Source organism: Dermacentor silvarum, chromosome 1 (assembly GCF_013339745.2).
Source record: "Dermacentor silvarum isolate Dsil-2018 chromosome 1, BIME_Dsil_1.4, whole genome shotgun sequence".
Taxonomy (NCBI): Eukaryota; Metazoa; Arthropoda; class Arachnida; order Ixodida; family Ixodidae; genus Dermacentor; species Dermacentor silvarum.
In genome coordinates, this window is record NC_051154.1 from 396,713,646 (window position 1) to 396,724,029 (window position 10,384).

Genomic DNA, 10,384 nt, shown 5'->3' on the forward strand with positions numbered 1-10,384 from the left:
AAACTGTTTCTACAAAAACCTGCATTGCCTCTTTTCATTCCGAATATTTAATGGACGTCCTTAAGCCGTACTCGAGGCGGGCGCGGTTTGACAGCTCGTCTGGTCAACGAGGGAATACAAAAGGTACAGCTGCCATTCTCCTCGCTGCCCATCCCCGACACTTCATAAACAGGATACGTGCCTGTCAGGCATCGCACAGCGACTTACGCGTCTCACTAATTCGCGGCACCGTATCGGCTCTCTCTTCTGTGCCATGCCGTGCACACTTTTCAAGGAACCGAACGAGGGGGAACATACTGGCACCCTTGCTTTTGTCCGCCCCCGCGACGAACGGCCCTTTTCTCTCTTCCTCCCCCGGCTGCTCGGACGCGCTCGTACACGAAACATTGCAATCGGCCAACGCGCCTTTCGATATCCTTCACTGCGCACCCCACGGGGTTTAGCGCCCTTTGTTTTACTTGGCTGCGTTGCCTTCTCTACCGTCTTACGGACTCTGCGACACCGCTTCTTTCTCCTAGCACGCTTTGCGGTGCTAATTTCCCAGCCTTCCTCTCGCACCTCGTGGTGACCAGCACGTATATCTTCGGTCACGATTTCCCCCTCAACCGCACAGTCTGGATGATAAGCGGGTGAATCACCCCTCTCTATGCCACCTTCACTGACGGAGAGCTCCAAACACCTCAGTGCAATGCAGCTATTTTCTTTTGCCCACCGTAGCTCGCCTACCTGGGCGCTGTCCCCAACTGCACTGTCCTGCCCACATTGTGCTTCAGCGCTCTTTTCCGATTGATTGCCCTCTCCAATGGTGCTCTTGCTGAACGAGTTTGTGTCACTTCGTACTACTACTGCAGCAGCTACCTTCGCGACGTATGCCAACTCGTCCACAGCTGGCCTAGCTGCTTCTCTAGCATTCAATTGGCACAGTATCTCGTCGCGCTCAATCCGGTCCCCATCAACGGCTTCCTCAACAACTACGCCACCGCCTACGGAACTGGCATCACCTGTGGACGTACATTTAGACTCACAAAGATTAGCCTCTTTTTCTACCATCGGTAGAACCCTGCGCGCGACTTCTTCGCACTTGCCGTGCGCGACTTCTACGGGCGCCTTGCATTTAAGCTGCACCTCGTGTACTTCAAGGTGCTCGCTGCTAGCCCTGCTCAGGCTGCCAGTTTGCTTAAACTGAATCATTAATTGTAACAACCATATTTGGCGCTCTCCGGCTTCCTTCGCCGCCACTCGCTCTTTCTCCCTTTCCTCTCGCTCTTTCTGCCTTGCCTCTCGGGCCAACTCCAGCCCTTCCCGGACTGTCTGTCTCTGCTGTTGCACAATCCATGTCGCCAAATCAGCGCCCTTTAGGCCCAACTGTTTGCCTAGTTCTGCCCACTTTTCGAACTCCATTTCCTCCAAAATGTCGCTACTGCTACACCACTAAAAACCGTGCGCTCACAATTCGCATGCACATGCTTTCTACACCGCACAAGAATGTGTCAGTAGCACTACTCGATCAATATCCACGATCATCGTTCTCCGTTCACCGCGCTGCTTTTTGTACGGAACGTCCTGTTCGCGGACGCCAGTTTATGTCACAGCTGTCCCCGATTTGTCGTCGGCGCGAAGTCGATCGACGGGGTAGACAAGCTGGTTGGTCGTTCCGTACGGAAACGCGCACAGTGAAAAGAGTCAGAGTCGGGAGTAAACAAAAAAACTAGATATTTATCGGCTGATAAATATACACAAGTTAATAAAATACAATAATAAAAAAAACACAAGACAGACTAACACACCTGAACTTAATCTAACACAATGATGAAGACAAATAAATACGAGCAATGAACAGTAGATATAAAAATGAAACAGTGCGAGGATCAAATATACAAGAATACACTAAACACTATAGCAAAGTTCAATAGAAATCAGAGTTCAAAAGAAAACAAATGGTGTCATACGCATGGCCGGGCAGCAGCAGCAAGTCCATAAACCGTGGAAGTCGGTGCACAAAGCTTTCCCGAAGAATACTGGCGGTCCGATCTTGTCGAGGGGGGTGCGAATTGCTGAGCTGGGTTTCCCGGGAGTCTAGATTTGACGTCTTCTCTCAAGCAGGTTGAGCTAACTTGAGGTGAACTACTGTGAGCTTCGTTGCAGACGCTGGTTTGACGTCTCGTACGTCAACAAGTTCTTTGGAGTTCTGACGTGGCCAGGCGGCCCAGGCGATTCGCAATGCACACAGACGGTCGCGCCGCGTAGTGGCCAGCGAAAGAAATATTTCAAAGAGTATCCGCACAGTCAATGGCACAGTGTTACCGTGTTGCTCTCTATGCGCGGGCGCGTTTCTGTTTTATTAACAGCTTCTGAATACGCCATGGAAGAAAAAAAAATGTGTTGCGTGCCTCAGTGCACCAACCGAGCGGTTAAGGATGAGATAAGCCTTCATTTGTTTCCGCTGGACGCGTATCTTAAAAAGAAGTGAAGCTCCGGATCGGCAAGCATGTGACTCCGCCCAAGCAAGTTCGTTGCGAACACTTCGTCGCCGAAGACTTCTTCTCGAGCAACATCGGTTAGCAGAATGCTAATCGTTGACATTGTTCACGAAGGCATAAACATTACGCTTTTACGATGTGGTAGTTGTAGCTTACGTGAAAGGAACATTCAATGCGGCACGAAAAGACAAGCTAACAAGTTCGCAGTCCGAACGCTACCGCTACAGCCGAATATTTGTAAATAAGGCTACCCAAACGCTCCCACAACAGTTAATTATTTGTAGAGTCGTTTAGGCAGCTGGTGTCTGGTTTTCGAGCGTAACTAGGTTTGGAGCTTCGCGCTGATCGCTACCTCTGTGGCATGTTTGCTTGCACTGACCTTTTTTGATTGATTTCAAAACAGCATCGGTGTACTTTTTTCTGGCTTAAACCGAAAATATGCACTACAGCCATGGCGTTAGATTTAGATACGCTTCGCGTCGCATACATCCTTCAGTATGGTTACGGGCGTCATTCGCCGTAAAATAACAAACACGCACGCACTTCTCATTATGCACGCTTTTAGTTATGCAGCGGCATTCTGCAGCCGATGAGAATAAACTCTGAAAAATAAGAATACACTCGGCGTGCGACTAGAAAGATGAGAAAAAGCCCGACGTGCTATACCACACGGACGCGCTGTCGCCTATTCTGATACTTTCTCGGTCCGCCATCATGGATCGCCTCCCGCGCCACCTGTAGTCCGTGTGCATTGCGAATACTGGACGGCACTAGCCCCCCAATGGCTTCTCAGCAGCGCATAGGTTCAGCTTCTAGACTACTCAGCAAGGCCCAAAACATGCACTTAAATAGCCTCTCCTTTCCCTAGGTAGGGAAACTGCCGCTATGTAGCGTTCTCCGAATTCAGCTCTCTTAGCTCCCAACAATCTTGGCCGCGCCCTTTCACTATGGACGAAGAACCGCAGATTATCCTCTCTCCCAATGTCAAGGGCCAAGGTCGAGCCCGGCACTACCACGTGGCCGTACACGCACAGTTCGGGGTCCGTAATCGGCGTGTGGCGTCTGGAATCGAGATGGCAGCTCGAGCGGCCACGACGCTTTTGACGCCCGTAATTCGGCGTGTCGATGTCGAATGCATTATACGCTGCACAGTCAGGAGCCCACGTTTTTGACGCTCGTAATTCGGCGTGTCGTTAATCAGCGTCCAAACCATTCGAAAATATGCCGCTCCGTGACACATATGCACTCGGTCATCAGTAGTAGCTGATGCCTCTACAAATGATCACCAGCACTCACTCACGTTCATAGCCACTTCTATTCACACTATACCTATACCCACTCACCCTCATACTTGTGTGAGCTTCCACTTACTGCCACTCATTCAGATGCATATTCGCATCGACTCACAAGTCACTCATGCTGATACATTAGAACCTCGTTGATACGATCGCATTAAGTACAATTTCCCGGCGCCAACGTTCACGATAGAGAACATACAAAAACGACCCAATAGTGTTAAGCTTAATTTTTTTCCAGTTCACGTGTTCTCGGAGAACACGATATTTCAGCACCAACATTCAATAGATCGCCAAACTGCAATCGTATGATACGTTTACCGGCCGCTAGGTGTCGTGTAAACTAGAAAAGGTGCGTGGCTATGGTGTTGGGCTGCTAAGCACGAGGTTTCGGGGTCAAATCCCAGCCACGGCGGCCGCATTACGATGGGCGCGAAATGAAAAAACACCGGTACACTTGTAATCGAGAGTTCACCGGAAGCCCATCATGTCAGGACGAAGCATGATAAACAAAAATGTACACTGACCAAATAAAATATTAAAAGCAAGACTTTTCGGCAGAAACGTTTGGAAGCTAACACGCCTTGCTTTCAAACTTTTATTTGCTCGGTGTACGTTTTTCTTTGTCATCCATATACTGATATTTAGGCGCCCGTTAAAAGACCCCAGCTGGTCCAAGTTATCCCGGAGTTCTCCTCTACGGCGTGCCTTATAGTCGGATCGTGGTTTTGGAACGTAAAACCCTATAATTTGAGTTTCAAGAAAAGGCACAGGACATGCACGATCGAGAACACTATAGGTGCCCGTCTCGCTTCAAAATGGCGGAGCACACTTAGTTTATTATTCTGGTATCATCAAATCTCCTCCGAGGTCGTCGCATGCCACATTCACTGCTATCGCCGGTAACCCTATTCGATAAGCATCATTACCTATCTGTTTTACAGCTTGTGGGATGTAGACCCGTTAGAAACGGACTGCACGCTTTTAGTAGTTGATAATCCAAACGCGCCCCATCACCTATGGCAGGCGGTGCGATTTGAGTCTCAGATTATGCACCAGCGGCAGCGCCCGCCAGCTTGATTTCGTTTCGGTTTTCCTTTGCCATTGTAAGACACTACACAATAGTAAAACAACAAAACGCTTCTCAAACCACTAAAGCCCCACCAGTTCGACGCGCGTCGGCGTCCATGCTGCAACAAGTTGCGCATCGGAATAAAAAGGCGGAATAAAACATACTTACGAACTTCCTCCGCGCAAGCCAGCGTTTTGAGAGACTTGGCATGTTAGCTGCATCAGATTGCAACCATTTACTGATAGAAACTGAGCACGTGCATTTTCTGACTGACGATGAAGGTAGAAGTTACAGGGCGAATTCGTCGCCAAAATTGGCTGCGGGTTTCTCATCGCATTCTGACGCCGGGGCACATTTCTACAATGTTGAGCGAGTGCGATTTAAGAGATCTTAAAGGGTAGTGACTTGGTAATTTCAACTAATTGTGTTTCCTTTTTTTATTGTTTGCAATAAATGAAGGTCCTAGAGTTCTAAACCCTAAAAAAATTCGGCGTTCTTCTGCGAACTGGCACGGTCACATCCAAATAGGTAAGCAAAGCAACTTTGAGACAGAACAAACTAACAAACAAGAGAAAAATCATGAGCCATTCCACTCTGTGAAGGTGGATGGCCAGCGAAGCTGTTGAGCACACAACACAGACAAGTCACAGAATTTTGAACCACAGTACGAACACATTTATTGTCTTGATCGGTGGACATTTGTTGTTTGCGGCCCGCCGGCGCCGATTGCACTCTCGCGTCTGTTCTTGCCATCGCTCTTCATAGGCGCGTTGCTTCTACGCGGCCTTCCATTACGGCCGGCAGAAGAGAAGTCAAATTCAAAATTGAGAACGGCAACTTTTCTTTCTGGTTTGTTTATACGAGTATACCACCACCACGGCAGAGCGCAAGGAAAGGAAACTAGATACGCAAGCACTTGGAACGCCAACAAAGAAAGGTTGGTGCGAACGTAGACATGGCCAACGCGGCTCGCACCACGGCAAATCTCTGATAATCCTTTATTCACTACCTGGAAGTCTACTGATCTTGAAAAATTACTCCATCTCCCGCGTAGGAGAGGAGAGATAGGGGGCGGGGACGCGCATGAGCTGTGAGGGTGTGGGACGCGGGCGCCGCTCCGTACAGGATTCCTAGAGGAGAGAAAGGGGGGAGCGTAGGAGAGGAGAGAGAGAGGGGAGGGGACGCGCATGCGCTGTGGGGGTGTGGGACGCCGCGGGAGGGACGGACAGAGCCGCCGGCAAGAAATGCTTCGCATTTAAAAATTTCTCCATCTCCCGCTAAAGGGAACCATGTGTGGATGCGAAGCAGCGGGGAGATGGTTAGCTTGAGCGGGAGATGGTTTCGCAACAGCGGCCCGTGCGCTCATCGCGGCGCTGCACAGGAGGGAGAATGAGGCGCGCGCGCTCCATGATGATGATGATGATGTCTTATTGGCATCCCCTTTGAAACGGGGCGGCGACAAATAATCACCTAGCCTGCTTGATTTATTCAGGTATACTGTACATGTGCTTTATGTAACATGTTTGTATACCTCTCATTATTCCTTTTTCTATTTCAAAACTTTACCTTGTACCGCTACCTACTGCTTTTTTCCACCAGTACTCTAATCGTCTCTTGCTTATCTCTACGGCTGATCTGTTGATGTTTCGTTCCACTATAAACCCAAGCCCTTCTAGGAGTTGCACGTTACTTACGGTTCTCGCTGGGTGGATCCCGTCGCAATCCATTAGGATGTGCGGAGTGGCCTCTGGATCGTTACTGCAGCATACACATGCCTGATCTAGTTCCGAATGTTTGCTCCGGTATGTTTTGGTCCTTAGGCAACCGACTCGAGCCTCAAATAACAAGGCACTGCCCTTTGTGTTATCGTACAGATTTTCCCTTCTAATTTCTTTCTTCTCATTCTTGTAAATCTCCATTGTCCTTTTTGTTTAAATTCTTTGCATCTAATTTACGGTCTCTATTTCTCTCACTTTCTTTCTGATGACTCCTGGTTTTCTATTTACAGTTTCGATTATCCTGTACTTGGTTGCCAACTTCCGTGACCTCTTCCTCCATTCTGTGTCCACGCTTTTCATGTAGAGATAATTGTGCACTTTAGCCGCCCATTTATTTTCATCCATGTTCCTGAGCGTTTCTTCAAAACTAATTTTGCTCTGCGTTTCTGTGACTTCAAAAGAGGCCCAATCCATGTCACCCTGCACTGCCTCATTTGTGGTATTACCGTGGGCTCCGTGGTATTACCGTCATTTTCGTACCTGATGATGATGATGATGATGATGATTTATTGGCATCCCCTTTGAAACGGGGCGGCGACAAATAGTCACCTAGCCTGCTTGATTTAATCAGGTATACTATACATGTTCTTTATCTTGCATTTTTGTATACCTATCATTATTTTTCTTTTTCAAAAATTTACCTTGTACCGCTGCCTATGATTTTAAGAGATCAGGTCGCATCCATCTTTTCCCTACTTTTTTTCCACCAGTACTCTAATCGTCTCTTGCTGATCTCTACGGCTGATCTGTTTATGTTTCCTTCCACTTTAAACCCAAGCGCTTCTGGGAGTTGCACGTTACCTACGGTTCTCGCTGGGTGGATCCCGTCGCATTCCATTAGGATGTGCTGAGTGGTCTCTGGATCTTTACTGCAGCATACACATGTCTCATCTAATTCCGAATATTTGTTCCGATATGTTTTCGTCCTTAGGCAACCGGCTCGAGCCTCAAATAGCAAGGCACTGCCCTTTGTGTTATCGTACAGATTTTCCCTTCTAATTTCTTTCTTCTCATTCTTGTAAATCTCCATTGTCCTTTTCGTTTCCATTCTTTGCATCCAATTCACGGTCTCTATTTCTCTCACTTTCTTTCTGATGACCCCTGGTTGTCTATTTACAGTTTCGATTACCCTGTACTTGGTTGCCAACTTCCTTGACCTCTTCCTCCATTCTGTGTCCACGCTTTTCATGTAGAGATACTTGTGCACTTTAACCGCCCATTTATTTTCATCCATGTTCCTGAGCCTTTCTTCAAAACTAATTTTGCTTTGTGCTTCTCTGACTTCAAAAGAGGCCCAACCCATGTCTCCATGCACTGCCTCATTTGTCGCGGAACTACCGTGGCGCCCCCAGCGGAGTATGCAGCTGTCGCACCACCTGTAGTGCGCGCCGCTCCGGATTCCTAGAGGAGAGACAGCGGGAGCGTAGGAGAGCACAGAGAGGGGGAGGGGACGCGCATGCGCTGTGGGGGTGTGGCACGCGGGCGCTGCTCCATACAGTAGAGGATTCCTAGAGGAGCGAAAGGGGGGGAGTGTAGGAGAGGAGAGTGACGAGGAGGGGACGCGCATGAGCTGTGGTGGTGTGGGATGCCGCGGGAGGGACAGACAAGCTGCTTCGCATCTGAAAAGTGCCTATTGATAACTAATCTACTCAAAATTCATATCCGAGGGACGCCGACAACCAAGCTGTGGAATAAGGCGACGACGAACGCGCGAACAGTGGCACAAGCGCGTTCGCGCGGGACCTGAGGTTTTGCTTACGCGCACGAAAAATACACGGAACCCTAGCCATAAAAAGCTTCGCCGTAAAAATTGCGACAAGCATCAGAGCACCGTGAATAATTTAATAGCTTCTCTAGAGCCATTTTTGTTTCGTTTCCCAGGAGGATACTATATCCTGACATCACCACACAGTATTTGGTCACGTGGGAACAGGATGTTGTGAAGTTCTGACACTCGCTCCAGCACGCTCAGCCATCCGCTATGCTGCTACATCAGCCCTCTCAATTAGTAGCAGAATACAAGGCTACCAAGCGAGCCTTAGCGAGTCAGAACGTAACAATGTCCTGCTACCAGATACCGCGTCGTGACGTCACAACACAGTACGTTGGAATCTCATTGATAGCTTTCTGCGTATTATGCTTTTCAGGATAATACATTTCCTTTTATTTTCCTGATAATACGATTTGGTTGGATATCACGATTTTCCGATGATGCGCTTTATTTTCCGGTTCCAGTGAAGATCTTATATCCGAGATCCCACTTTATACTTATGGAAACAAAGCAGAAATTGGCTGTAGAAAAGCTAATACATTCAAATATTATCGGCACTCTGAGGCATGCGACTATTTTTTGTAGAGTTCAGACGTCTAGGACTTGCAATAAATGCAAGAAATGAATTGTTGAAAAATCATGTTAGTACCTCTTTAATGCTGAATAAACGTTCCACTTTCTCTGCAAGGTCTATCCATGGTTGCTAAGGAACTCGTCCGTCACTGAAATCTGCAGCGTGTTTTCTGTCGTAATGCGACATTTTGTTCGCTGGATTGTGACAACTACGGATACATCAATTCACACAGCACGTGGGATATGCATAATTGTCTTGCCAACGAACAACTTGCTTCAAGAGAGAATTGCGACTTAAGTGGCCGCATTCCTCTAGTGCAATTGAAATCACTTGCGATGAGAAACGGTCTGACGCAGCATAAGTCGTCATGATGCTTCACTGCCAGCGATGAGCAACATAGCACCCGAGCATTGTCATTATGACAAAGCACCATGGATACTGCCTTTTGTCTGTACAAGGTGCAGTGAGGCGTTATTTTTTGTCGGAGGGTAGTAGACCAGATAAAGCAGAGATGTTTGTCTGAAGAGATTATCGTGAATTCTTGTAATCTGACTACAGTGCACACTCGTTAAAGTGGTGCCCTGGTCAACACTGCGGTGACCTCATTGCAGGCGCATGGAACTAAACCCCGAGCAGGCCACAGAAGATGAATCGGAAGAGTCCGATGCCGACGAAGGCCCCTGGAACACTGCATCCTGCAGTGGCCGAGCACCGACTGTTCCGAAATTTATGAGCCCGGACATGAAAGCTTGTCCGCGTCTCATACGGCAGGATATCGCCAAGTGCTACGATGCGCACATGGAATCGCCATCCTCGCTGATGAACTCACCCGCAAGCACAGGTGAGCACGCAAGACACCATCAACTGTGTTGGACGTTTTAGTATCTTGGAAAGACAGCGAGAGAGTCTGAGTATTAAGCAAGTGAGGAATGGCAGTAAATGTTATTTTGATGTTCTTTTGTTGCAGATATTCAGGGGTGTCTACTTGTGCCCAGAGTGTATTATACACCCAGAAAACTTATCCTCGAGCGTTATGCATGTGCAAGTGGGCACAGAATGAACACAGTGGTTTAACATGTTTATGCAGTTGACGTCTGTTAAGCCTGATGAGGCCAATAAAGTAGGCTGAATTACTTGATGAGTCGAATTAAACAAGTGAATGGGCGATGCCGGCTCTTCCATGAACAATCGATACTCCCCGGTATTGCGCTGGCGTTCTGAGTTTTGGTGCAGCCACGATTGAAACAGCGGCTCTTCCATCAACTATCGACACTCAAGTGAGCAAGCGCATTGTATGCAGTACAAATTTTTAATATTGAAAAATCCTTCTCAACAAGCGCACGGTATATCCCAATGCTATGGATAGAACCATAGAGCAAACATGAAATTGTAAGCGTGCTGTAGCATCGCTGAT

General features: G+C 48.0%; 2 protein-coding genes across 2 annotated transcripts in view; both read left to right on the top strand.

Moving 5' to 3' along the window:
• LOC119454553 (uncharacterized) overlaps positions 1-10,384 on the top strand; it is a 490,192-nt gene that overhangs the window by 221,706 nt on the left and 258,102 nt on the right. The gene's annotated exons all lie outside the window — the stretch shown is intronic.
• Positions 1-10,384, top strand: part of LOC119446552 (E3 ubiquitin-protein ligase RNF115) — a 184,313-nt gene that overhangs the window by 149,896 nt on the left and 24,033 nt on the right. The gene's annotated exons all lie outside the window — the stretch shown is intronic.